This window comes from Elephantulus edwardii, unplaced genomic scaffold, assembly GCF_000299155.1.
Source record: "Elephantulus edwardii isolate Elephantulus edwardi_28Jun2011 unplaced genomic scaffold, EleEdw1.0 scaffold00032, whole genome shotgun sequence".
Taxonomy (NCBI): domain Eukaryota; kingdom Metazoa; phylum Chordata; class Mammalia; order Macroscelidea; family Macroscelididae; genus Elephantulus; species Elephantulus edwardii.
In genome coordinates this window covers 4557167-4584142 of record NW_006399782.1, presented here as the reverse complement: position 1 = coordinate 4584142, position 26976 = coordinate 4557167, and the positions used below count along the sequence as shown (strand labels likewise).

The 26976-nt window shown below is 44.8% G+C and overlaps 1 protein-coding gene and 1 pseudogene across 1 annotated transcript in view; both read right to left on the bottom strand.

Annotated features, from left to right (window-relative positions):
• SLC12A8 (solute carrier family 12, member 8) overlaps positions 1-26976 on the bottom strand; it is a 238333-nt gene that overhangs the window by 144122 nt on the left and 67235 nt on the right. The window lies entirely within an intron of this gene.
• Positions 18490-18976, bottom strand: LOC102847809 (annotated as a pseudogene).

The following is a 26976-nucleotide window of genomic DNA, read 5'->3' as shown; positions in this document are numbered from 1 at the left end:
TTGTGACTAAAAGAAATTTTGTTGGCTTGAATCAAAGGTAGGAGTCTGTGTGTTCCAACTAATGCGGGTGGACTCAGTGGAAGGTAGGGTGGGAAGGGAGAGAGGGAGGAAGGGAGGAGATAATTAGAAACAAATGAAGAGGATAAAACTGCAATATTGTTTCACAAATTCCTACTGGCCTTTCCATCTCTGCTCACTGCTACTACCTTAGAAGCTATGCTTTCTCTTGCTTGGACAATCCCAAAAGCCCCTAAAGTGTACCCCACCTTTATTTAGTCTTTTCATTCCTTTGAACACATAATAACCTCACAGAAGTTGTCAAAAGTGCAAGTTGAATTCCAGCATTTTATATTTAAAAGCAAACAAACCCATTTACCTTGCTTAGTATTTACGATTTCTCTATCTTTAAGACAATTCAATTTTAAAGTTACTCTTGGTTAATTTTTTGGTGTATTTTCTTGTTTTTCTAACAAGTAAGATTTTTAAAAATTCTCAAGATACGTTGGCATTAAGCTTCTGTATTACATTCCACTGAGGGTTTCTGAATCTACAACTTATGTGAGCTCAAGTGAAGCTTTAAAAAGTTAATTCTAGAAAAGGGGGTAAGAAAATCACCTCTATGTTCATTTTTAAGGTGGTTGTTCATTGCTGTTGAGTCGGAATCACCTCATAGCTGGTCCTGCAGTCGGTTTTTAGAGACTAACATTTACACGTGAGGAGATTGCCCATCTCCCTCCTGCGGAGCTGCTGGTGGCTTTGAACCTCCAGAGAGGCACCACCTTTGGGTTGGCAGTGCAGCTTTCTGCCCACTAGGCCATCAGAGATCCCAAAATAGGTACTAGAGAGCATAAAAGGAGCCCTGGCAGCATAACATATTATGACTTGGGCTATTAACTGAAAGGTCAACGGTTCAAATCCACCAGCTGTTCTTTAGGAGAACGATAAATAGCTCCATAAAGATTCACATATCTGTTCCTTCTCTTGGCCATTCACGGGATGTTCAGTGCTCTTCGCCAACATTACAGCTCAAAGATATGTCCTGGAGAGGGTGCATCCAGAGTGCTCTTTGGAGACAAGAATGGTGAGGAAGAGGCTTTGCCTCACATACTTTGGGCATGTTGCAAGGAGGAGCTATTCTTTGAAGAAGGGCATGATGCTGGGAAGGGTGGAGGGTCGGTGAAGGAGAGGAAGACCCTCAACCAGGTGGATTGACATGATGACTGCGGCAGTGGGCTCTTGTGTGTCAGAAACTGAGGTTGGCGTAGGATAGAACAGGGTTCAGATCTTTTGTTCATGGGGTCACTATGAGTTGTACTCAACTCAACGGCACCTAACAACAAAAACAAAGATTCACAGCCTCAGAGACCCAGTGAGAGGCACCCCAAGTGGGCATCAATTCGAATGCAGTGGGTTTGGTTTTCAGGTGGCATCCAGCCTGCTTTATATCTTACTTTTGTGAAAATATACACACCAAAACATTTGCCAACACCATTACCACTTTTACAATTCTGTAACATTAATTACACTCTTCATGTTGTGCCACTTTGTCAAAATGCTTTTCCAAAATATTCCAGCATCGTTAATACAAACTCAGTGTCTGCCAGGCAGGGCTTCTCCTCGCACCTCTCCTTCCCTGGTGACCATTCATCATCTTTGGTTCCCATATAATTGTTTTTTTTCATGGCTGAGGTTGTGTCGTGTTCATCCTCTGTGGCTGAACTGTTTTTATTCGGAACAGTGTTGCCTGTGATGACTTCCTTTCTCTTTTCTTCCTTTCTCTTTCCAGTTGCATAAGTGGATATTGTCTTTCCTGAAGTAAATAAAATGACAAATGTGTATGTGGCCTAGTGGGTAAGGAGTGGCTCGGCCAATCCACAGGCCTGAGGTTTGATTTCATAGGCATGCAGTTGCCCCACAGGAAAAAATGGGCAATCTCCTCTTGTGGGGTTTGTAGCCTCTAAAAATCCACTGCAGGGTCAGCTGGTTTCTGACTTGAGGACACATAACAAGCACACGAGCTGTGCCTGACTCAACAGCCACTAACAACAAATGTAGTCACATTTGTCGTTACAACCGGCACGTTTTCAGAGGCAGTAAATCACACGGGAGGAGACTGCCCATCCTTCTCCCCCCAGAGCATTTAGTGGATTTGAACCATGTGCCTTTGGGATTGCAGTGCTGCTTCTTACCACTTAAGCCACCAGAGCTCCTTAGTCACACAACACATAAACATATATGTGCAAGGGAAACACATGGACACATATAGAGAACTTTATTAATAGTTTGGGTGTGTGTTTTTTTTAAATAAAAATTATGTTCTGAATAGCTCCTGTTTCCCTGAACACAATGTTCTTGAGTTTGGTTTGCATGTGAGCCAAAGTTGACGGCTTACAGATGGTCACCTCCCATTTTAGAGGGAGTCCAGTGTCCACAAGGGTCCCATGTCCACTCAGCCTCTTTCTTGGCAAGAATGAAGGAGGAGACTCTCTGCAAAAGCTGCAGAAAACGGCAGGTGCCAGCTGGTCTGCTAATGTGCACAGAGACCAGCCAGTGGTCCATTTCTAGCCAAAGCCTGTGGACTAGCAGACCTGATGTAGTTTACAGCCTCAGAAACCCACTGGAGGGTCAGCTATGAGTCAGTCCCCTAGCAATCCCACTACTGGGCATTTACCGTAAAGAAACCAGAACTGCACTCAAGCAGATATATTCACACCCATGTTTATCGCGGCTTTGTTCACAATAGCAAAAAGGTGGAAACAACCCAAGTGCCATCAACAGAAGAATGGATAGAGATGCTATAGTATATTAACACAATGGAATACTACACTGCATTGAAAAACAAGGAACTCATGAAATAGTACATAAAATGGGTGACCCTGGAGGACATTATGCTGAGTGAAATACCTCAGTCACAAAAGGACAAATATTACATAGGGCCACTGTTGTAAAATGGGACTGACATTGGGGTTGGGGGACCTAAGAAAAGAGGAGTTAAATAATGTATACTGCATTGAAACAGATGAGGGAGAGAACTGTTTAGGAGGAATATATAATTAGGTATTATTGTCATGACAGGAGTCCATCCAGAATGAAGGCTGCATAGTGGAGTGGACAGGGGTGAGGGGGTGTGTATAACAATAAAAGAATTTTCTTTTACTTTTTCAAAGAGAAAAGCAAACTGGGGGGGAGGGCTGAATAGGGAGGAAAGTGTGCAACAATGTATGAATGGAAATCCAAAGTGTCTGTAAATTTTCATTAAACTTTTTTTTAAAAAAGGCAATCAATTTGAGTTTCTGAGTTTTGAGAAGCACTGGGGGCCTTGAAGCTCCACAGGTGCCGAGGGTCTCCTGAGGATTCTCCTATTCCCCCCTTAAACCACCATCACCTCAGGCAAGTCGGGCACATTCCTTCCTCGAACCTGAAAGAACCTAATTTTCTCTCAGCCCTCTGCTCCCCACCCCACCCCAGCACACATAACTTCCTGCACTTCTTGAGATTTCCCATATGATTTATTTCAGTATCTTTCCATATGCTGTCCCTTCTCCTTGGATTCATCCTCTCTGGTATACCACCGGGTGTACCGCTGTGTGGCCAGAATGTCCACTCCCATGTGGACACTCTCCTGAAAGACCACTCACACCACAGACAAAGGTCCTTTTACCTTCCCTCACCAGCAACTTGTATAACCTCCTTTACAACATTCAGCCGAGGCAGGGGGATTATATGGTTAGGGAAGGGACACAGTATCCTAAACTTCTGTCATTGAGTCACTACATGGTGATACTCAGTGAAATCATGTGTTTCGTACACCATAGTAGTTCCGTGGCAAACTAATCAGAGTGGATAGGTCTGTCTTGGAGAGGGTGAAACCAAGTTTCTCCTTGGAGGCTAGGATTTTGAAGCTCTGTCTCATACACTTTGGGCACGTGGCCAGGAGAGACCAGTCCTAAGAGAAGGATTTTATACTTGGAAGGGTGGAGGGATGGAGCAGGAGAGGAAGAGCCCAGATGAGATGGATTGATACAGTAACTGGGGCAATGGGGGTTGGTATGTCTGAATCAGTGAGACTGGCTCAGGACAGGGCAGGCTTCAGAGCTGCTGTACATAGGGTCGTTATGAGTTGCAGGTGACTTGACTGCACATGACAATAATAGCAACAACAGAGTTGGGGGAGTTCTGGTGGCCTAGTGGTAAGAACTCTCACTGTCATCCCAAGGACATTTAGTTCAAATCCATCAGCCACCCCACAGGAGAAGGATGGGCTGTCTCCTCCTATGTAATTTGTTGTTGCTGTTGTTGTTAGGTGCCATCAAGCTGAGTATGACACATAATGATCCTACGGACAACAGATGTGAACCCTGTCCTATCCTGGCTAATTTACTGCCTCTGAACAACTGCTATGAGTCAGTTCTGACTCAACAGCTCACAACAACAATAACAACAATTAGAGTGGAGGAGAGAGAAAATGAACAGGGACAAGAGAGACAATGGGGAACTGAGATCCAGAGAAGCAAGTGGGGGAGAACAAGGTGGAAATGAAGGCACTGAGGGGGAATGCTGGCTTTCCAGGGAAAGCTTGACATGCTCAGTGATGATGGAATACCTTCAGGAACAAGTGTATTTCCCATTGTGCCCCATTTTTAGGAGTGCTCATTATCTAGTGCTACTCTGGCAGACACCCTGTTGGCGAGGGTCCATAGAAAGCTGTTCTGCTAGCTGAAAGGCCACTCTCTTTAGGGGTTTGAATCCACCAGCTGCTCCAAGGGAGAAAGACGAGCCATTCTCTCCTGAGTGATTCACAGCCACCAAAAACCCAGTGGAGGGAGCGTGAGCTGTGAGTCGGTCCCAAATCAGTAGCGATGACTTTGACTTTGATGAGTCCTACTATGACAGAAATAGTAGGACTCATTTAAGGTCAGATGTTGACATCAAAGTCAAAGTCCAACTGAAGAGTGATTAGCTTTAACCACAGAGATTTACGCTCTTGCTGTTGAGGAGTCTGGAAGTGCAAGTTCGGGGTCCAGTACGAGTACCCAGTGCAGGTGGGGGAGGCAGCAAGCAGCCGGTCACGACCATCTAGCAGCACCACCATCTCCAATGTCATGGGCTCCGCAGTGGTGGAGAAGGGGGCCTCATGCCCCTACAACACCCTGAGATGTGCTGGGGGCACCCACAGATGGTGATGGAGGATGGAGTGTGATGGGTGATGGGGTTTGAAAGAGGAGACACATTGGAGTCAAAGACGAAACTCAACCTCCAATTCTCACACTAACACCAATTTCATATAACAACTTGATCTCTGGACCCAAACCATGTCAGGAAGTGAGGACAGGGGAGAATCTGAAAACTCTCGGAAGGAGAGAGAAAGGCTCTTGGGAAGGTTTTCCCCGTGCTGGTCCACAGCTCCTGGCCATCATGACCAAGCATCTCCCATAAGGTCCCATCTCCTGAAGAATCAAGTCTCCTCAAATGCTCATCATGACAAAGTCAGGAATCAGACTGCAGCAGAAAACACCTCTTCCTATTTCTTCTGTAATATTCTTCCAAATGACTTTTAAAAAACCGCACAGAAAGCAAGCCAGCTCAGAAACCTTCTGTTGAGAAGGCATCACTCTGTTTTGCACAGATGGTTTCCAGAATCAGGGGTTCATTCCACATGGTGGTCACGGCCCTAAATAGACAACTTTCAAATCTGCCCAATCAAGGAAGGCAATGACCTATCATAGAAATAAAACGCACTGAAACTCCTTCAAATAAGTGGGGGGGAAGTAAATAAAATTTCCAAATTTACAAATGTATTAAACAGGGCCAGTTTAACATTTAAAAACACTACCTCCAGACTTCTGGATTAAGAAAGCAGACTGCACACATGTGCTTAATTTTACTGCCTCCTCAAATCCTACTATTATACAGTAAAGAGCTTTTGAAAAAGGATATTGTGAGACCAAAAAATCCCACAACTCAATTTGAGTTCAGTTTTTGGTTCCACACCTGATCAGCTTCCCTCAAGGAGAAGAGAGGACTATCGTCATATTCAATGATTCAATCAATAGGGCCCTGATCATGCATAACATATGGAAACTGTCATAATTGTATATTATTTGGAAATTTCAGGCTATGTAGGCAAAAAGAACTTCCAATAAACTTACCATTGCATGTACAGAACCAGTAATTTGGACTTTACATTAATGATACCAGTTACAGTAAGAAAAGTATCCATTATTCAGAAGGCAGTTTCTACACAGAATATGATGCACAGCCACGCTACCAATCAAGTGTGAGAAAGCAAGAGAAAAAGGAACTCAGACAGTTAAAGTCTCAAACAAGAACTCTCCCATGAACTTGTGAAGACACCAGAAGGTCTGGTCTAGACTGTTGTTCCATACCGTCCATGGGAACCTGCTCACAGCTGACCCTATGACCTATCAGGTTTTCAGAGGCAGCAACCACATGCTCCCGTGGAGCAGATCTGAACATAAAACCACCAGACAGGGAACATAAAATTAGGTCCAAGTAAAGAGCAGAAGAGAGAGTTGGCTTTTGGTTTTTGTTTGTTGGTTGGTTGGTTTTTAAATAATAAATTAGGACAGTGAGTAGCGATCCTGGGATTGACAGCTGTGCAGAAACATAAAAGATAGTCAGACAGGAGTGATGTGACTAGGAGAGCTCGTCCCCAAGAGCCTGGTAGTTTGTACCTGGTTTTCATCTAAGGTCAGAACACTGAGCTGAGCCTTTGCAAATTCTTGTCTGTACGTCTCTCATCTTGACCAGGAGCTCTGATGGCTTAGTAGGAAGGAGTTGAGCTGCAGCCCCAAGGCAGGCAGTCCAGATCAACCAGCTGCCCTGCGGCGGAAAGGATGGGCAATCTCCTCCCATGAGATTTACTGCTTCAGAAAACCTGCTGGAGGGTCAGCTATGAGAAGGTTCCCACTGAATCATACAGAACCACAGTCTAGACTACATGCTGGTGAAACGACCACTCTCCCCTCTATGCCCTGCTCAGCCCACGTAGTACTATTTTTACTTAAGAGCAAGAGCCACGGAGGAACTGAGGAGCTCAGAAGCACAGAAGGGAGCAGCTCACCCTTCCTGCCTTCAGCACGTTCATCCCCATCAGACAGTGAGCACCTCACCTATTACAGCTCCTCCGGCTCCCCATCTGGGTCCTTTCCTGATACATCTTAGGACTCAGAGTATTCTTAAAACAATATCTTGCTTAAGGATACATGTAGAGTAAGTCAGTCTATGAAGAAAGGCAGTGATGGGAGTAACCTAAAGTCAGACCACTACGTTTACCTCTGGTGGGGAAGGAGGTCATTGTAAGAGAAGAGGAGCAATGGGAGGTTTTCTTGGTGCCTGTGGTTGTTTCTTGGTGCTGTCCAGTCCATTTCCAACTCACAGTGACCACGTGGCAAGTGAACTAGCAAGGCCCTGTTTCTTAATCTGACACACAGGTGACATTTTGCTATTCTTCAATCAGTTGTTGTTATGTGCCATTAAGTCACTTGCAACTCATAGCGACCCTATGTACAACAGGTCTGAGCTCTGCCCTATCCTGAGCCAATATTGTCTCAGACACAGCTACCCCCACTAGTCACTGAGTCAATCCATCTCCTTCAGGTCTTTTTTTCTCTCTGACACTGTCTCTCCACCCTTTCAAGCATGACTTCCCTCTTCAAGGACTGGTCCCTCATGTCCAAAGTATGTGAGACAGAACTTTTAAAATCCTTGCCTTCAAGGAGCAGCCTGGTTTCATGCTCTCGAGGATAGACCTGCTTGTTCTCGTAGCAGTCCATGGTATGTTCAACACACTTCCCCAGCACCAGAAATCAAAGGCATCAATTCTTTTATCACCCTTAGTCATTGTCCAATTCTCTGATACATAGTAAGTATTTCCCAAGACCATGGCACAAATCAGGCACACCTTTTTCTCCAGACTGACATTCTTACTCTTCACTACTCTGGAGAGGTCCCTGACAGCAGATTTTCCCAGGGCAATTAATCTTTTTATTTCCTGGCTGCTGGTGCCAAGGGTGCTGATTGTGGAGCCAAGTAAACTAAAGCTGTTAACAACCTCATTGGTGTGTATATTTATATTTCCTTCTATATGTAAGAGGGAGCTCTGGTAGCCTGCTCTGTGGTGATTTTTGCTGTTAACCCAAAGTCTGTGAACCCCAGTGGTTCTAATCTTCAACAGCTTTGAGGGAGAAAGACAGACAATCACCTCCATAGTCATTTACAGCCTTGGAAACCAGATGGAGGGTTTCTAAGAGTTGATGCTAACTTAATGGCAATGAGATTGTTTTTTTTTTAAGTTTATATGTAAAATACATTTTACAATAAAATAATTTTAAAAAAGAATTCCAAGGTAAAATGTGTATGTTCTGTCTTAGTAAAAACAAACAAACAAAACAAAAAAAAACCAAACAAAAAACCCAGCCCTCTACAAAGTGGTACATTTCCCTGCACAGAGAAAACACAGTCCATCTTCATAAAGGAATATCTCCAGTGGGTGACATTTGAGCACTGTGCAGAAGCTGGGCATTTCCTTTGTAGTTTCTATCACATGGGGTCCCATGAATTTAAATGAACTCCAAGTCTTCTAACAACAATACGGGTAAACAACTATACGTCCTATTATACGTAGTAATGAGCATTCTGCAAAAGAAATTCTTTGCATGAGAGAGGTCCATGAGCAGGGGCCTTGCTGTGGTGACTCCTCTCCTCCCTCCCACCCCATCTGAGAACTCCACAGTCACCACTGCTTTCATTATGCACTGATGGTAGAGACGCATTCAATGGAGCAGGCAGTGTTTGTAACAACTTGTCTAAGCCTTTCCCTCTCAGGATGAGACATGGTTCGCTGCTCTCAGGATGAGACATGGTTCGCTGCAAGTGGCTAGCTTAGCTGTTAACCAGCATGGCTGCCTCCTTCACCAGCCAACATTATAAGGGGCTGCCTGGCAGTGGATGTGTCTTGGAGAAAGTGCAGCCTGCGTGTTCCTTGGAGCCAAGGACGGTGATGCTTCGCCTCGTGCACATTGGGCATGTTGTCCAGAGATGGTATTCCTTGGAAAGGGACAACATGCTTGGAAAGTGGAGGATCAGTAAAGAAGAGGAAGACCCTCAGCAAGGTGGATTGATATGGTGACTACAGCAGTGGGCTCGAGTCTGTCAGAGGTGGTGAGGACGGCACAGGAGAGGACAGGGTTCAGACTGGTTGTTCATAAGAGCGCTAAGGGTCACACTCAACTTGACGGCACTTAACAACAACAACCTGGCAGTAGGGACAACACACATAGGAGTCACAGGGACTCAGGGTCGCACACAGACTGGGGAAACAGCACTGGGCTGGACGTCCCCACCATGCTCTGTGGGACCCAGCAAAACTCACCCACCTCTCTGTGCCAATGTGTCCCCAATATCATTATGTCTAAGTGTCCTCACCCACCAAATAGGGCACATCACACGATTCTCAGCGATTCTAGGTGTGTGCTGGTGTGTCCTTAAACTCCATAACTACTGTGGGGGCGGAGGGTCTGGAAACCCATCTACCCACGCTGACCCCGGGGCTGGTGCTGACCGGCCTGGGCTTCCCCCCTTCATGTCTAGGCAGGGCTCCTAACAATGTTATCACCCTTTAAAACATATGTCTACACTAGTTCCGACTCCAGACAATTGGCAGGTGCCCCGTTCATAGATTATTCCACCAGACAGCTGAATGCATTGGCCATTGGTCAAAAATGAGGTCACCGCAATCCTATGTGCTAGAACTGGAAAAGTTTGTTGAGAAACAATTGTCTCTCCCCCCTTTCTTTCTTGTTGCTTTTTTTATTTTCTCACAAAAGGAGACCCCCAAGACACCACCCCACCCCCCATTTCAGTGCTTCTGCGTCTGACTTTGTTTGGTGCATGATTCAGGCACAGATTTTGCTCAAGGTCAAGCTGTTTCTGAGCTTTGGGCTCTTAGTGCTGTGTGTGTGACTGCCCACCGTGCTTCACATCAGCCCCAACCGGATTCCGGTGGCGCTGAGGGAATGTGGGCCAATCTGGGCTTTCTCTCCACCCTGAACAGGCAGAAAGAATGGGTGAGGACACTCCCGATCCGAGCTAGCTGAAGTCTCATTTGCTTTCACTTTCACACACATGCTCAGTGGATAGCAGAAATCTGAAGCAAGTGTGTTGTGTTTGTTTGGGTTTTTGTTGTGGTGTTGTTTTGTTTTCTTTCCTCCAAAAGGAGGGCGGGGATTCTAAGAACTACAATACTGGTAGCCCTATCACTGGCCACACCTTTCCAGCATGTGGAAATGCACAGGGGTGGGGGTGCAAGGGACCCCTCTCTCTGCTCACCTGCAACAGGTAAGAGAGGCCTGCTCTGATATGACCAGTGATTCATCCACATTCTTTTGCAAAGATTTCTAATGTCTCTAAGCTTCTCCACTCCGTGTAAACCAAAGATATATATTTCCCAAAGGAAAAACTTTCAAAGCCACAGTTTCTTTGCAGCTGCAACCCTTCCTTCGCCCCAGAAGGTCTGCGTGAACTTGTGGCCTGCCCCGCCCCGGCCCGGCCTCCTCCGCCCTGCGCACAGGCATTGTGCGATGCTCCATGCTAGGCCGCCAGGCGCCTGTGCAGACAGAATACCTGCAGGCGGCTGCCAAGACAGGAAGGTCGGCGCCTCTGCGCAGGGAGGCCTGGGGAGTGTCCGTCTCCCCAAACGGCCACAGATAAGAATGCACAAGGGTCTCAGCACTTCCACACACCCTTTTAGGTTCCAGAGCCTTTCCCTTGTACTTCCTCTATTCAGTTTGATCCATTCTTCATGTATTCACCTCACAAACGCATACCCAGAACTCCACATTGCAAAGTCCAGAGGTGATGAAGAGGAACCCCATCCCCAAGGGTACCCTTGCTGTGTTGTGTGAAGGACCACTCAGGAAAGACCCTGGCACTTTGGAGTCCTCTGGAATTCCCAGGGAGTCCACCTGTCTGCTCTTCTTGGGACCAGGTCTTACTCGCAGTGTCTTGGAACCTGGAGAGCTTGAGCTGTGTCATGGCAAACAAAAGAAAGGTGTGTAAAGCAAGAGGAACAGGCAGTGGATCTTGACAGATGGAGCTCATCACCCAGACTTCATCTGTCCTTTGTTGTTGTCATGCACTTTGAGTCAGAACCAACCCATAGCTGACCCTCCAGTGGATTTTCAGAGGCAGTAAGTTGCACAGAAGCTTGTTCTCCTTGTTCTCCCTCGGAGCAGCTGGTGGATTTGAACCATGTGCACTGTTTCTTACCACTAGGCCACTAGAGCTCCCTCATCTGTCCTTTAGCATAAGCAACAGAGGTACTTATGCAGATTTAAATCTGGTTTCTGATCTCAAGACTATGTCTGGCCACAGGGAGCCACTTACATGGGCATATTGAGGTATATCCTGGAGACGTTGCAAGGTCAGCTCCAGATCACCACGAACACCACAGCAAAGAGAGTTGCACTTGGCGTTGCACTGAGGCAATGAGGTCAGGCATGTCAGAGATGGTGAGGTTGGACAAGGTTCAGAGCTGTTGTCTTCAGGTTGTTATGAGTCATAGGAAATTTGATGGCACATAACAACAAAGCAAGTATACATGCTGTTGAAAAAAATGGAGCGGATAGATTTGCTCAATGCCGGGCTGCCGCAAACCTTAAATCTATGAAAAATGCATTATCAGTGAAGCGCAATAAAAGGACTTGTATGTTGAGATCTCTTCAAAGGAACTTTTCAGACCTACATCATCAGCTCCACCCATTTGTGGCTCCTCCCAAAGCTTGTCTACAATGTAACAAGTCTTTAGTCAGTAATGAATATTGTCTATATAGTGGCAGCATTTTTGTTCTACAGAGAGGGATTAGGGCCGTAATAGGAAGGATTCCAGCCTGGGCCAGAAACCCCCACCCATTAGCTTATTTCAACAATCAGCCTTGATTTAGAGGAAAATCTGGGAGGAGGCTCACGAGACGAAATCAGGAAACAAAGAAAAGGAGAAAAGAGAGAAGAAGAGCAGAAAGATTTATCTTTTTTCTACTATTTGCTGTTTTCCATCCCTTTTATTTAAGAAGCAGACCTATAGAAAACAGAGCCAATGGCAATTAGTTGTAAATTGCTGAGTGATCCCTCACAGCTGGGGAATAAAAAGGAGAAAGGTGGTCCCTTCAAGTGATGCCTGAGCCACAGGTCATGCTTGCCATACCTTAGATACTGGAGTGCCTTCACTGTAGCTACAAACTCCTGCATATTTGCCAGCCTCACCAGGGGCCCCATGATCTCTGCACACTTCCAAATTACCACAGCCTTCCAAGGCATTACAGACAAGAAAGTGGCAGAAGGTTTCACCTGCGCAGGGGCCGGGCTGCCAGAGGATGCTAAGGGCTGACAGTCTGCTGCAGCTGCCTCACCTTGTGCTCTCCAGAAAGAGGAGTGGTGCCTGGGAAGTGCCGTGGCATCTGGCTGGTCAAGGAGAGCCCACGTCCCCATCCCCATCATTCTCTGCCTGACTTGGGACTTGAAAGTGGTTCTGGCTGGTTGAGCTCTGTTCTGGTGGTATCTGAGAATGAGGTTTCAGCTGCTGTGGTGCCTGATTCTTGTTCTGGATTTTACCATCTAGCTCTCCAGCCCATCTCCTGATCCCCCTCCCCAGGGCTCAGTTCTGACCTCATTAGTTCTGACTAGGGGAGAGGGCTGAGTGGAGCCGGCAAGGTCTCTGGGATTGGGTATGGATCTTCACTGAAGGATGACAGCTCAACCACTTCCTACAAGGGCACGTCAGAGCCCCAGGAGGTGGGAAGCACAATAAAACCACATGAGATGTCTCTGGGTTCAGATTATTATTGTTTTATTGCGGGAGTGTTTGTACATGTCCTTTGTGATGAGGAAGCTTCTTCTCATTTACTTTGGGCATGTTCCTTGGAAAAGGACATCATGCTTGGAAAGGTGGCAGGAAAGTGAAGGAGAGGAAGACTTGCAACCAGGTGGACTGAAGTGACTGAAGCAATGTGCTTGAGTGTGTCAGAGATTGTGAGGTTGGCACAGGACAGGACAGGGTTCAGATCTGCTGTTCATAGAGTTGCTATGAGTTGTACTCGACTCAACAGCACCTAACAATAATAACAACTTTGTGTTTTGCACAATCATTCATATCTATTATGTTTTATTAATTTAATTACTGTTGCTCTATGCCTATTATCACCCTGTCTTTTCAAGTTCTCCTTAAACTTTTCCCATCACTTCACCAACCCCCTCCACCCACTAACCTCTGCTATCTCAGTCATTTCCCCCCTTCCCCTTTTTATGCCCCTCCCCGCCCTCTGCTTCTCTCCTTCCCCCTTTGAACATCTGTACTGAGCGCCTTCCAATTCAGGCTGAGCCACTTACATGCAAGCTAGGCAATGTCATGCAACTTCTTTAGGTTTCAATTTTCCTGTTAGTAAAACAGGAATAATCACCTCATCATCTCAGTAGGATGTGTTTCAAGGATCAAACAGGCAGTTTTAAAAATAATACCTATACAATGAGTAAAAGACTCAGCGCTCACTCCTGCATTCTGAGCAGGCGTCTGCTGCATGGGTCATCCTCAGCACAGTGCAGCTGGGTAGGAACCAGGCTTTGTAGGCAGGGTCTGACTGCAGAGTCTCGGTCCCTGCCTTTAGCCAGGTCCCAGTGGAATGGGTCAGACGGCCTTGGTTCTGGGGCTCTGCTGAGCTGAGGGGTGAGGCTCAGACTGTCCTCACATCAAGCCTGGAGTGCCTGACAGGGCCCCAAGAAGGGTGCTCCACTCTGACTGCACGGTAAACCACCAGAAACGCTCCAGTGTACAAACTCTCCTCCCAGACGACTTGGTCTGTGTGTGTTGGGGATTTGACCTTCCCTCCCCCCTCCCCAGGTCCGTCCTGGTATTTCTAAAGTGAATCTGAGGTTAAGAACCCAGGACAAAGGCTGGAAGGATTCAGTGCATTCTTCATGACTGAGAAGACGTCCTGAGAAGACATCACTCCCAGGTGCTGGACGAGCCAGGAGCCAGCTTTTCTGGGTTGCCAGTCCTGCATCTGTTGAGGGGGGGAACAGCCTGCCAGCGTGTGAGAGATGATTCGAGGAAACCCCCTGAGTGAAATGTAAATGCCAGAACAGCACAACCCACCCACACACAAAGAAAGTCCTTGTTTCCTGGCAGCACCTCTCAGGGCAGTGACTGAGCTTCCCCGGGACAAGGTCTGAAACAGTCTGAATAGAGACTCCACACAGAGGCCGTCTGGAGCACTGCATGGCCCTTCCAGACCTGCCCTTTCCAGACCAGACTGCTTACACGCCAGGAAGCGCTTCCTGAGAACCACAGGAGATGCTGCCCCCCACATGGGGAGGGGCCCCAAAGACCGGCTCCAGAGTAGGATTTATGGGGTTGGGTCTGATCTCTTCACAGAGAAGAAGCCAGGGGAGGGGAGCGCCCACCGAAAAGCACAGTGGGGAACCTAGAGTGCCTTCTAGAAAGTGGCCACACACTGACCACCTTCCTGTCCCCACACTGTTCTTTTGTTCCAAGTATCACGGTCTCCTGAGTAAACCGCCTTTTTGCAACATGCTTCCCTCTCCCCTTCCTCTGGCTAAGCCCTGGACAGTGGACACAGGGGTGCTTCCCTTTGGAAAACTGCCGATGGCCTTCAGGCTGGGGAGGGAGTTTCTGTGACAGCACTTGTCTCTTAATAACTGCCTGTCCGCTTGTCTGGGTCCTGCAGGTCCCTGGGAGGAGCTAAAATGAATTAGATGGCTCAGCAAGTAAAAACATGCATATTATTGTTTTGTTGTTGTTGTGTACCATAGAGTTGGACCAACCCATAGCTGACCCTCTGGAGGGTTTTTAGAGGCAGTTTACTCCACAGGAAGAGATTGCCCATCCTTCTCCCGCAGAGTGCAGAGTGGCTAGTGGCCTCAAACCACAAGCCTTCGGGATTGCCGCACAGCCTCTTGCCACTAGGCTAGCAGAGCTCCCCTAAAACCATTTATAAAACTTAAAAAATATGTTGGATGAAAAACAAAGCACAAAATAAAGCATTTATCCAACGTTCAAATATTTGACAAGTGATAGGCTCCTTGCACCAGGAGGATAATACGGATATAAAAAGCTTAAACACTAAATAGCAACATAGGTTGGTTGTGGCTGTCTAATGAAAAGGCATGTGGGTCATGGTCACCTAACAGGAGAGAGAGGGAACTCTGGTGTGTATCCTGATGGGCTTTAACTCACTAACAAAAGGTTGCAGGTATGAGCCTAGAAGCCGCCCCACTGGGACAAGAGAAGCAGCCTCCTGCTGTGAGAATTTACAGCCTCTCAAACCCAGTGCTGGTTTGCTAGGGGTTGGATTTGATGCAATGGCAATGAATTTGGTTGTAGTGACAGGATAGGAGTGAATAAGGGTGAGAATCGAACTGCATCTACAATGCTTTGTTGTATTTTTATTTTATAGACAGCCAAAGCAACATGACAAAAATAGTCATTAAACTTGGATAGTAAATTCATTCGTACATATCCATTATATTAAAAACTAAAAAGTCTATACTGTTCTGTCAATTCCAACTCAGAATGACCCTGCAGGGCAGCATAGAGCTACCCCACAGGGTCCCCAGGGTCGTAACCTTTATAGAAGTAGGATGCCCATGTCTTTCCCCTTGCTAATCTTTCAGTTAGCAGTTGAGCACTTAACTTCTGCTCCACCAGGGCTCCATCTATTCTATTACTGCCTATGTATTTGGAATATTTCACCAGTACATCTTTAAAATGTTCCATGAGGAACCAGTGTCTCAAACATTCTTGCTAATGTACCTGGGGGGCAGGACCCCATGTTGCAGCCACAGCCCTTGTGGAATGCTGCAGTTCTGAGGGAACAGGGGCGGGAATGCAACCAGGGGGTGCAAATAGGACTTTTCTCCTAGTTTTCTGATGTGAGAACCAAGGCTCAGAATAGTTAGCTGCTTGATACCACACAGGGGTCCTGAACCACAGACCGTGTCTTTTTCACATACAGCTCCCATCGTTACATCTATGGGTGAGGACTTAGGTGGAATCGTGGTGGACAGAACCCCAGAAGTGGAAGCAGGGGTGGGGGGTGTACAATTAGAGAGGAGACAGAATGAGTAACTTGGGGATGGACCATGCAGCTCACGGAATCAAAGTGTAATGTGCTCGGATGTTGCCCTGTGTTTCTGTTGTCGGTGTCAGGTGTCATTGAGTCAGCCGTGACTCATAGTGACCCTGCGAACAACAAACCTGAACCGTGTCCTATCCTGCGCCATCTGCACCATCTCTGACACGCTTGAGCCCATTATTACAGTCACTGTGTCAATCCATGTTGTTGGGAGTCTGCCTCTCTGTCTCTGACCCTCCACCTTTTCCAACACGACATCCTTTTCCAAGGACTGGCCTCTCCTGACAGCATGCCCAAAGCCTGTGAGACGATGTTTCCCCATCCTGAAGACCACCGATGACGTTTCAGCTGCGTGGTGTTTCAGCAACATCAGTCTGGCTTCTCTGTATAGGAGGTACTGGCCTCTGGAGATGAGACTATCAGGGGAACATCGTGGAAGGATGAATTTAGAGCAGGAAAGAATCTAAATGTCCCACACGAGAAATGGCATCCACTGGTCTAAAGGGAAGGCTGTGGGATTGAAATGGATGCTGGTGGTGTGAGTCAAAAGCAGCTGCCCCTCACAGCCCCCTGCAGCAGAGCAGAACAAAGCCTGGCTGCCCCGCCCGGCTTCATAATTGATAGGCTGGAGCCTGTTACCATGGTGATTTTGTGGGTCCATTTTATTGTCTATTTCCCTCATTCTTACTGACTCGCAGGAGCGCTTTAACTAGATGGCAGAATAAAAGTTAACTCCGGGCTTCCCCAGTGGAAAAGTGCAGCCAGGCATTCAGAACAGAAGTTACTTACTTGCTTATATTGGGAGTTATTGTAGTTGTTAAGTCCTGTGATGTTGGAACCAACTCATAATTACCTTTCCATTGAGTTTTCAGAGCTGCAAATTACATGGGAGAAGATAGCTCATCTGTCTCCCCAGGAGCAACTGGTGGATTCGAACTGCTGAATTCTGAGTTGGCAGTGCACCTACCTTACCCAGGAAGCAACCAGAGAGAAGCAGATACACAAAGGATTAGAAAATGAAGGCTTGGGCTTTGCTGAACTTTCATTCAAGGCAATGAGTAGGTGGGGATCCAACGGGAACTGACATATGGGGGCCAAGTTCAAGGAAGTGGAGATGCAGAGGTGAGGACCAACCACAGCGGTGAAGTTGGGAAGCACGGTCGTGCACTGATGACAGAGGATGTCAGGGAACAAGGAGCCTTAGTAAGGAACCAAGACCGGGTCCCGACACTGAGGCAACAGGAAGAGATGATTTCAGATCAGCAGAGGTGGTCAAGAATTGCATAAGAGTCAAGAATGAAAAATGAGAAAAAGTCCTGGCTCTGAAATTAAGTGGCCCTGGCGTCCTGGAAGGAGTCCTTGTCTGGCAAGGAGAGGTTAAACATGCAGCCGCTAACCAAAAGACTGGAGACTTCAGTCCACCCACAGGCACCTTGGAAGAAAGTCCTGGTGATTTCGTTAAAAAATGTCTCCTACTGAACACCCTGTGGGCCATTCTATTCTGACACACACAAGATTACCTCGAATTGGAGTCACCTTGACCACCACTGGGTTAGTGTGGCGGTGAGATCTGTTCTGAGACGTTGGACAGAATAATTTCCCAGAGGACAGAGGCAAACATGCTTGCCTCACCTCCTTGTATCCAGTTTGTGAGCAATGACAGTGGCCTTCCTGCAACCAAGTACAAGCCTCTCCCCTCAACACTCTGTGCTGAGCTCTGACACCCCAGGATCAACTCCCACCTGCTGGTGTAGCGTGAGGTGAACTGTGCCTGGCCCGGGTGTCCACTCTCCAACCAACCTCTCCCTGCTTCCCCCTGGAAACAGTGAGGCAACAGGGCAGGGAGAAGGACATGGTGTGGGCCTGAACAAAGGACACCAGAAATCATTCTTCCTAGACCAGCAAAAGTATTCAGCTTGGAGATGCCTAACTTCCTCTTTTTATTTTTTTTTTTCTCTTTCAGCAAACTTTTGTTGTTTTATTTACAATGCCAACTTCTCAAAGATTGCTAAACTAAACTAGGCAGAAATTGCTTTACAAAAAAGAGGGGAAATCCAAAATGCCACTTTCTATGGAGAACTCACAGTTTGGTTTTATTTTCAAAGCAAAGAGGGAACAAGTTTGATCACACTAGAACAAACTCAACTCTAGGTTTTGAAATCTGTACTCAAACTACACATGCAATAAGGACAATATTCTGCTAATACAACTGATTTGCTGCTTCATTTGTCTATTGTTTGTCTAATATTAACAATTATAAACAGAGCAGTGCAACTAGTATTTGGAATAATCCTTACAGTGTTACAGTGTCAGGCGCAACATTTCACTTCTCTTCACACCACTGGTTCTCTTTGTATACCTGGGCTTCTTCCTCTTCCGTGAAGTCATTTTTAATATTGAAAGTCTTGCGAATCTCCTCAGGAGTTTCCCCTTATATTGGCAACAGTCTTGCATGTAACATCAAGCAAACCTTTGATGTCTAAGTAGTTTGCAGCCAGAATAAGTTCAAAAAGTGTTCCCTGGTCAACTTTCAGGAATTCTTGGTCCCTAAGGGGGATGTCGTCTGTTCTCTTTTCTTTGTTCTCATCATCCTCAGGAGGAGGTGGGTCATCTTTGTGGTGAGTGCACCACTGAATGACCTTTTTAAATATTGCTGCATTAACATTTGGAAGAGGAACTGGGTCATCATCTCCTTCATCATCCATTCCCAAATCTTCCAACATGGCCTTGATAGTCACAGATTGTTTGGCAATTTCCACATCAACTTCAAATATCTCTCTGTCAGAACTCTGCAACTTAATTGAAGGCATGGTGTTTGCCTCAAGAAGACCGCAGACCAGGGGCTGGTGAGAGATGGACAGCCGAGAGGAGAGGAGAGTAGGGAAAAGCAGAGGACAAGGCCCTAACTTCCTCTTTAAAAGCAGGGTTAAGATGGACCACATGCCAAATGATTTTCTAAACTTGCCTGACTTCTTATGCCAATAAAATCACTTTGGCATGGTATTTATCTCACATAAATGAAAATATGATTCAACAAAATGTTATTTTGGGAGCTTCAGGCCAAACAAATGCTTGATGGGACAGGGCCTTGTTTATGGTGCCATGCTGCCGGAGTCTTTTACGATGAACAGTGATGACAATGGATGGGAGGAAGGGGGGAGGTGAGACAAGGCTGGGCAGCTGCCCACCTGCAGGCCAAGGAGACATGAGGGGAGGAAAGGGCAGCGATGGGCAACAACCACGTTTGCCAGAAGTCTGGAACAAGATGTTTGGAGAGGAAATGAAAGACAGAATGTAGCCTTTTGAGATGAAGGACAAAGTTAGGGGGGCAGATGTGCCAGGTCAAAGACGTGGACATTAAATGTAAGTCTGCACCCTGACTGTGGAAATCCCTGGGGGGTGCAAACAACTAAGAAATCGGCTGTTAAAAGGAAGGTTCAAGGCTGGGTTCCACCTGTAAGCATTTCAGCAGAAGGGTCTGGCTGTCTATTTATCAAAGTTCTGACACTGAAAACCCTAATGGAGCACAGTTCTACGCTGCTACTACTACTACCACTGCTGCTGCTACTACTACTACCACTGCTGCTGCTACTACTACTACCACTACTGCTGCTACTACTACTACTACCACTGCTGCTGCTGCTACTACTACTATTACTACTACCACTGCTGCTGCTACTACTACTATTACTACTACCACTGCTGCTGCTACTACTACTACTACTACTACTACCACTGCTGCTGCTACTACTACTGCTACAGCTACTGCTACTGCTACTACTACTACTACTACTAATAGGAAAGGTTTATTTAGGCCAATGCAGAAAGCTACACAAGGAAGAAATCAAGTAGGGTACACTATTTTGCTTAAAAAGTAACATTTTTATGTATATATTATTTTATTATACACATTAAAAAAATCACTTTAGAAGGACAAATAATATATTAGGGGAAAGTTCAACCTATGTAGCAAGCATTGTCTCGCACTATAAAAGCTAACTAAATGTCTGTTTGGTACTGAAATAACTGCCCATCAGGGAGCCCTGGGGCTTGGTGGTAAGGAATTGCACTGTCAACCCAAAGGCCCATAAAATGAATCCACCAGCTGCTCCTCAGGAGAAAGATGGGCAATCTCCTCCCATGCAATTTATAGTCTCTAAAAACCCATTGAAGGGTCAGCTATGGGCCAATTCCAACTTGAAGGCACATAACAACAAATTACTAATCTAGGAGTGCTAACATAAAGTATTAAAAAGTAAAGTCATGCAATAGAACAAAGGGAAATATTACTGATAATGCAAAGAAGAAAGATAAATGATAATTAAAATATGGAAAGAATTATTGTTAATGATACAATGAAAGCAAATTAAGAGAAAGGGATTGCCTGTCAAAATGGGAAACTCCAAAATAGTGAATGTGACGAATATTGTTCAGAGTATGTTGTTGTTATTATTAGGTGCTATTGAGTGCACTCTGACTCATAGCAACTCTGTGTTCACAGGTCAAAATCCTGCCTGATGGTGCAACAGTCTCTTAGTCTAGGTTGTGCTTAAATCCACTGTTACAGTTACTGTATCATTGTTACAGTTACTGTCTCATCTACCTTATCAAGGCTCTTCCTCACCTTTACTGACCCCTTACTTTTCCAAGCATGATGCTGTTTTCCAAGGACTGGCCTCTTTTGACAAAATGTCCAGAGTATGTGAGATGCAGGCTCACCATCCTTGCCTCTGAGATGCTCTCTGGTCAAACTTCTTACCAGACAGATTTGTTCTGTGGTGCATTTAGTATTCTCGGCCAACACTACAATTTAAAGGCATCAATTCTTCTTTGTTTTTCCTTTTCATTGTCTAACTTTCACATGCATACGAGGCAATTAAAAATACTATGAAAAGAGTCAGGCACCCTGCTGTCTGAGATAGCTGTTCTTAAAGAGGTTCTTGACAGCAGATTTGTCCAATGCAATAGGTCTTTTGATATCTTGACCTCTGGTTCATATCACAGATGTTGATTATGGATCCAAGTCAAATGAAATTTTTCATAACGTCAATTTTCCAGAATACAGGAAGTCAATAATTAGTTTCTTTTTCATCAGACTTTTTTTTTATTTGTTATAAATTGAGTGGAAGTGTACAAAATAAATTGACTCTCCACTCATCCATTTGTACATATTTTGTCTTATAGCATTAATTACAAATTATTAATGTAATTAATTATAATGTTTAATCAACCATTTATGACACACACGTTGAAAGACACTGTTAAGAGAATAGAAAGGTGATTCCACAACATGTATGTGATAAAGGACTTGTATTCAACTATACAAAGAGCTCTTAAAATTCAATAATAAGAGAATAACCCAATTGCAAAACACACAAAATATCTGAACAAATGCCTCATCAAAGAAGATCCTAAGAGGGCAAACAGCCATATGAAAAGATGCTAAGGCTCACACATCCTTATTGTTAGTTGCTACCCCTGACTCATGTCAGTCCCCTGCCCAGTCCCTCACCGAGCCCATGACTGGCTGCAGATCAGACCACTGCAATCATAGGGTTTTCATTGGCTAATCTGTAGAAGCAGATTTCCAGGCTTTCATCCTTAGTCAGGAAGTCCCACTGAAACCTCTTCAGCATCATGTTGTCATGTAACATCAAGTCAGAGCTAACTCATAACTGACCTTCCAGTGGATTTTCAGAGGCTATTAATCACACCCTTCTCCCATATGGTACTGGTGGATTTGAACTGTGTGCCTTTGAGTTGGCAGCACAATTCCTTACCGCTAAGCCCTGATCAGCATTATAGCTACATGTAAGCCTCCACTCACAGACCTCATAGACAGGTGGCAGCTAACATGCAAAGTATATGGCAGCTAACAACTGAACCCTGGCCTCCCACATGGAAGGTGAGAAATCTACTGCTGAGCCTCCAATACACCCACATGTCACTAGGGAATTGCAAATTAATAGAGCCATCAGCTACCACTCCACATCTACTAGAATGGCTAACTTCCAAAACCCTGACAGTTAATACCAAATGCTGGCAAGGAGGTGAAGCAACGGGGACTCTCATTCATGGCTGTGAAGAGTGAACATTTATAGCTACTTTGGAAGACAGTTTGGCAATTTCTTACAAAGCTAAACAAAGTCTTTCTGTATGACCCAGCATAATGTTCCTAGGTATTTGCCGAAATGAATTGAAAATTTACATCCACACAAAAATATAGATGTTTACAGAACATAATTACTCAAAACTGGCAAGAGAGGGCTAGTTAAATAACCATACAATGGGGTATTTATTAAATGATAAAAATAAATGAACTATCAAACTATCAAAACACATGGAGTATCTTCTAGTGCACAATACTTAACTGAAAGAGGCCAGTCTAAAAGGCTATAAAATATAGGATTCAGAGAATATAACATTCTGAAAAAGATAAAATGATAGACATCAGAGTTTCCAAGGGTTAGTTGGGAGAAAGGAAGAGATGAATAGGTGAAGTACAGGGTCGTGGGAGAGAGAGTTAGAGTAGTGAAAGTATTCTATTAAATATTGTGTGGATACATGTTATTGTATATTTGTTCAAATCCATCAACCTGTACAACATGATAATGTTGTATAATGTTGTTGTTAGATGCTGTTCAGTCGAGCACAACTCATAGTGATTCTATGAACCAACGATCTGAGCTTTGCTCTACCCTGCGCCATCCTCACACTTCCTGACACACAAGAGCCCATTATGGCAGTCACCATGTCAACCCATCTGGTCCACGGTCTTCCTTTTCCTCGTCAGCCCTCCACCTTTCCCAACATCATGTCCCTCTCCAAGGAATAGCCCCTCCTAGCAACATGTTCAAAGTATGTGAGGCAAAGTCTCATCATTCTTGCCTCCAAAGAACACTCTTGCTGCACCCTCTCCAAGACATATATATTCATTCTCTTGGCCATCCAGTGCTCTTCTCCAACACAAAGATGCTGGATGCTCAAAGATGTCAGTTCTTTTTCTGTCATCCTTATTCACTGTCCAGATCTCAGATGCACAGCTAGCAATAGGAAAGACTATGGCCTGAATCAAATGTACCTTAGTCCTCAAACTGACATCACTACTCCTCAGTACATTGGAAAGGTCCCTAGATTTACCCAGTGCAATGTGCCTTCTTATTTTCTGACTGCTCATGCCAAGGGTGTTAATTGTGGACCCAAGGAAGATGAAGTTGTTGACAGTTTCAATCTCCTCTCCATCCATCATAATGCCACCTTTCAGTCCAATGGTAAGAATCTTCATCTTCCTGACATTGAGATGCAGTCCATACCGAAGGCTGTATTCTTTGATCTTCTGCAACAAGTGCTTCAAGTCCTCTTCACTTTCAGCAAGCAAGGTTATGTCATCTGCATAATGTAGGTTATTAATGAGTCTCCTTCCAACTGTTGTATAATGTAAACTATACAACAAAAAAGTGAGCCTTAATGTAAACTGTGCTCTTTAGTTAATAAAAATCTGTCAATACCAATTTATCATTTATAACAAATATAATTCACTAATGCAAGATGCTAATCATAAAGAACATAAAGGAGAAAAGCCTGAAGCACGAAGTTTATGGAAACTCTCTCTTATCTGATCAATTTTCTCTATACATAAAACTGCTCTTAATTAAAAGTCCATTAGTTTTTAAAAAGTAGCACTAACCAATTGAAAACATAATTCTTACCACTGGACTGATAGGCAACATCATGATAGATGGAGAAAGTATTGAAATTGTCAACAATTTCATCTTACTTGGGTCCACAATCAACACACTGGGTTGATACCAGCAGTCAGGAGGTCAGGAGATATATTACACTGGCAAAGTCTGTGCACTAAAGGGACCTCACTACATTATTGAGAAAGAATAATGGCACTTTGAGGACTGAAGTGTGCTGATTCAGGCTATGGTATTGTTCAATCACTTGCTATGCATCTGAGAACTGGAAAATGAATGAGGATGACACAAGAAGAATTTATGCCTTTGAGTTGTGGTGTTGGAGAAGAGTACTTAATAGGCTATAGATTGTCAAAAGAACAAATGGGAATAGCTTCGAGAAGGTGAAGTCAGAGTGTTCCTTGCTGGAAAATATAAAAAGGCTTCATCTCACATACTTTGGGCATGTTGCTAGGAGAGGTTATTCCTTGGAGAGAGACATCATGCCTGGAAAGGTGGAGGGTTGGCAAAAGATAGGAAGACCCTCAACCAGATGGATTGATATGGTGACTGCAAGAATGGACTTGAGTGTGTCAGAGATTATATGGATGGCACAGGGTTCAGATCTGTTGTTCATAGGGTTGCTATGAGTTGTATTCTACTCTATGGCACCTAACAACATCAACACACCCAACTGAAGGAAAAGTATAATATAGCCAGCCACCTATAATCTCAGGGAGCTCTGGTGGCTTAGTGGTAAGATATTGTGCTGCTAACCCAAGGGTACGCAGTTCAAAACCAACAACTGCTTTGCACATGAAATAGGGAGACTCTCCTCCCATCTGATTAACTGCTGCTGAAACCCTGCTGCAGGGTCAGCAATGGGTTGGTTCTGACTCAGCAGTACATAACAACAACATAATCTCAGTAGAGAGCCCTTGTGTGGCCCAAACAAGTAAGCAGTTAGCTATTAAAGGAGAGGTTGGTAGTTCAAACCTAGCCAGACATGCCTAGAAAGAAAGCCTAGATGATCTACCTCTAAAAGATGGTGGCCACAGAAAAGCTTATGCAGTACAATCCTTTCCTAAACACAAGACATGGTCAGGAATCACAATGAACTTGACAGCAACTGGTCCAGTTTTTAATCTCAGCACAAAGATAATCACTCTAAACACTTGCACACAGTTCTTTCCAAGCTTATTTTAACTATCTGTTTGCATAGATACATAGGGAACTCTGGTGACTTGCTGGCAAGGAACCACAGACAGATGGTTTGAAGCTACCAGCTGCTCTATGGGACAAAGATGGGCAATCTCCTCCTGTGTGCTTTACAGCCTCTGAAAACTGACTGGAGGCTCAGCTACGAGTCTGTTCTGACATGAATGGCACATAACAAGTATGTGTAATATTCGTTAAAAGATTTAAAATCATTCTGCAAAATCTGTCTCAGAGGTACAGTCTCAGTTCAGTTCGGAGTTGTAATCACAACGTAAGTAACAGATTTTAAAAAAATCAGTGATACTAAAAACAGACTTCAGAGAGGTCAGTTGCTATGGGAATGAATGAAAATAAATTTCATCTCACACTATCCCCAGCTAATGTACTGACCAGAAGGAAAGAGAAATACTTGGAATAAGTTAGAAAAAAACAGCCAAGAAAATGTCTAATCCAGAAAAAGGAAAACAAAGCCACTTGGTGGGGTTTCACAGATGTAAGAAGTATTGCTCAGTGAATGAGTAGATTATGTTCTTTCAGCAACTGCATGTGGACACAACACTGACCCTCAGCACTGCAGTGGGTCAACAGGTCCAGGACCCCTTCTGTGCAGGGATCGTGGGGTAGGCTAGGGACTTGGGGGAGGACTCAGGTTGGCAGAGGTTAAGGTCCACTCAAGAAGCAATTCATGCAATGACTATTTCCAATAAAAGTATCTTATATTAAAGAATTGCTACGGCTAGATAAAAAGATATGTCTTGGGAAAAGTATAGCCAGAGTGCTCCTTGGAGGCAAGGATGATGAAGCTTCATCTTAGGGTATGTTGCTGGGAGAGGCTGTTCCTTAGAAAGAGTCCTCAAGCTTGGAAAAGCAGAAGGTCAGCACAAGAGCGGAAGACCCTCATGGACTTAAATGTGTCAGGGATGATGTGGATGGCACAAGATAGGGCAGGGTTCACACCTGTTCATCGGGTCGCTGTGACTCATGCTGGTCTTGATAGCACCTAAAAACAACACAGCTAGACGGAATCTTCTACAAACACTTGGACAAAGGAAGTGATAGGTTAGAATGCACAGGAGAGGCAGTTTTAAAGGGGAAAAATAAAATTGCTATGATAAAAAACACACCACACAGACAAAACCAACCATTCAACATGTATGTGAAGGAAAAGGACCCTGGTAGTATAAGCAGTTAAGATCTCTGCCTCACAAAAACGTAGCCAGTTAAAATTCACCCAATGGTTCCTTGGAAGATAGACCGAATGATCTGTGGCTGGAAAGATCCCATTGCAGTGGAGTCTATTCCCACTCACAGTGACTCTCCATCAGGTTCCCAATGCTGTGAATCTTTTCAGGATGTTAATACTCACCTTTGCCTTAAGGAACAGCTGGTGGATTCGAACTGCTGACCTCTCAGCTAACAGCCTGAGACATAACACACTACAACATCAGAGCTTCTTTGTTATAAAGAGTATGTCTAGACAAGAAAGCTTTGTGGGTCATCATGAAAAGGACTCAGCAGCAGTTAATAACTACAATGTGAAGGGAGCGTGTGCAAAATGAAGGAAACATGCGCAAAGTTGAAGGGAGCGCGTACAAAGATGAAGGGAGCATGCGCAAAGATAAAGGCGCTGCTGGGCAAGACCAGTTTCCTACCTAAGAGAATACTAGTTCAGCTCTGGGTTCCAACGGACGTAGTTTTAAATCTTCTAGGTTCTAATATGCATTCCCATCAGTTATATAATCTCTCAAACCCAGTTTTTCCATCCATAAAATGAATGTAATTGTTCCTACCTCATGAAGTTATGTAACAATGAAATATGCCATATAATAAATATTGTACAAGACCGTTATTGTAGAATGAGTATAAGGATCCAGGAGGGGTGGGAGAGGCTGGAAGCAGAGCGATGAGGATGT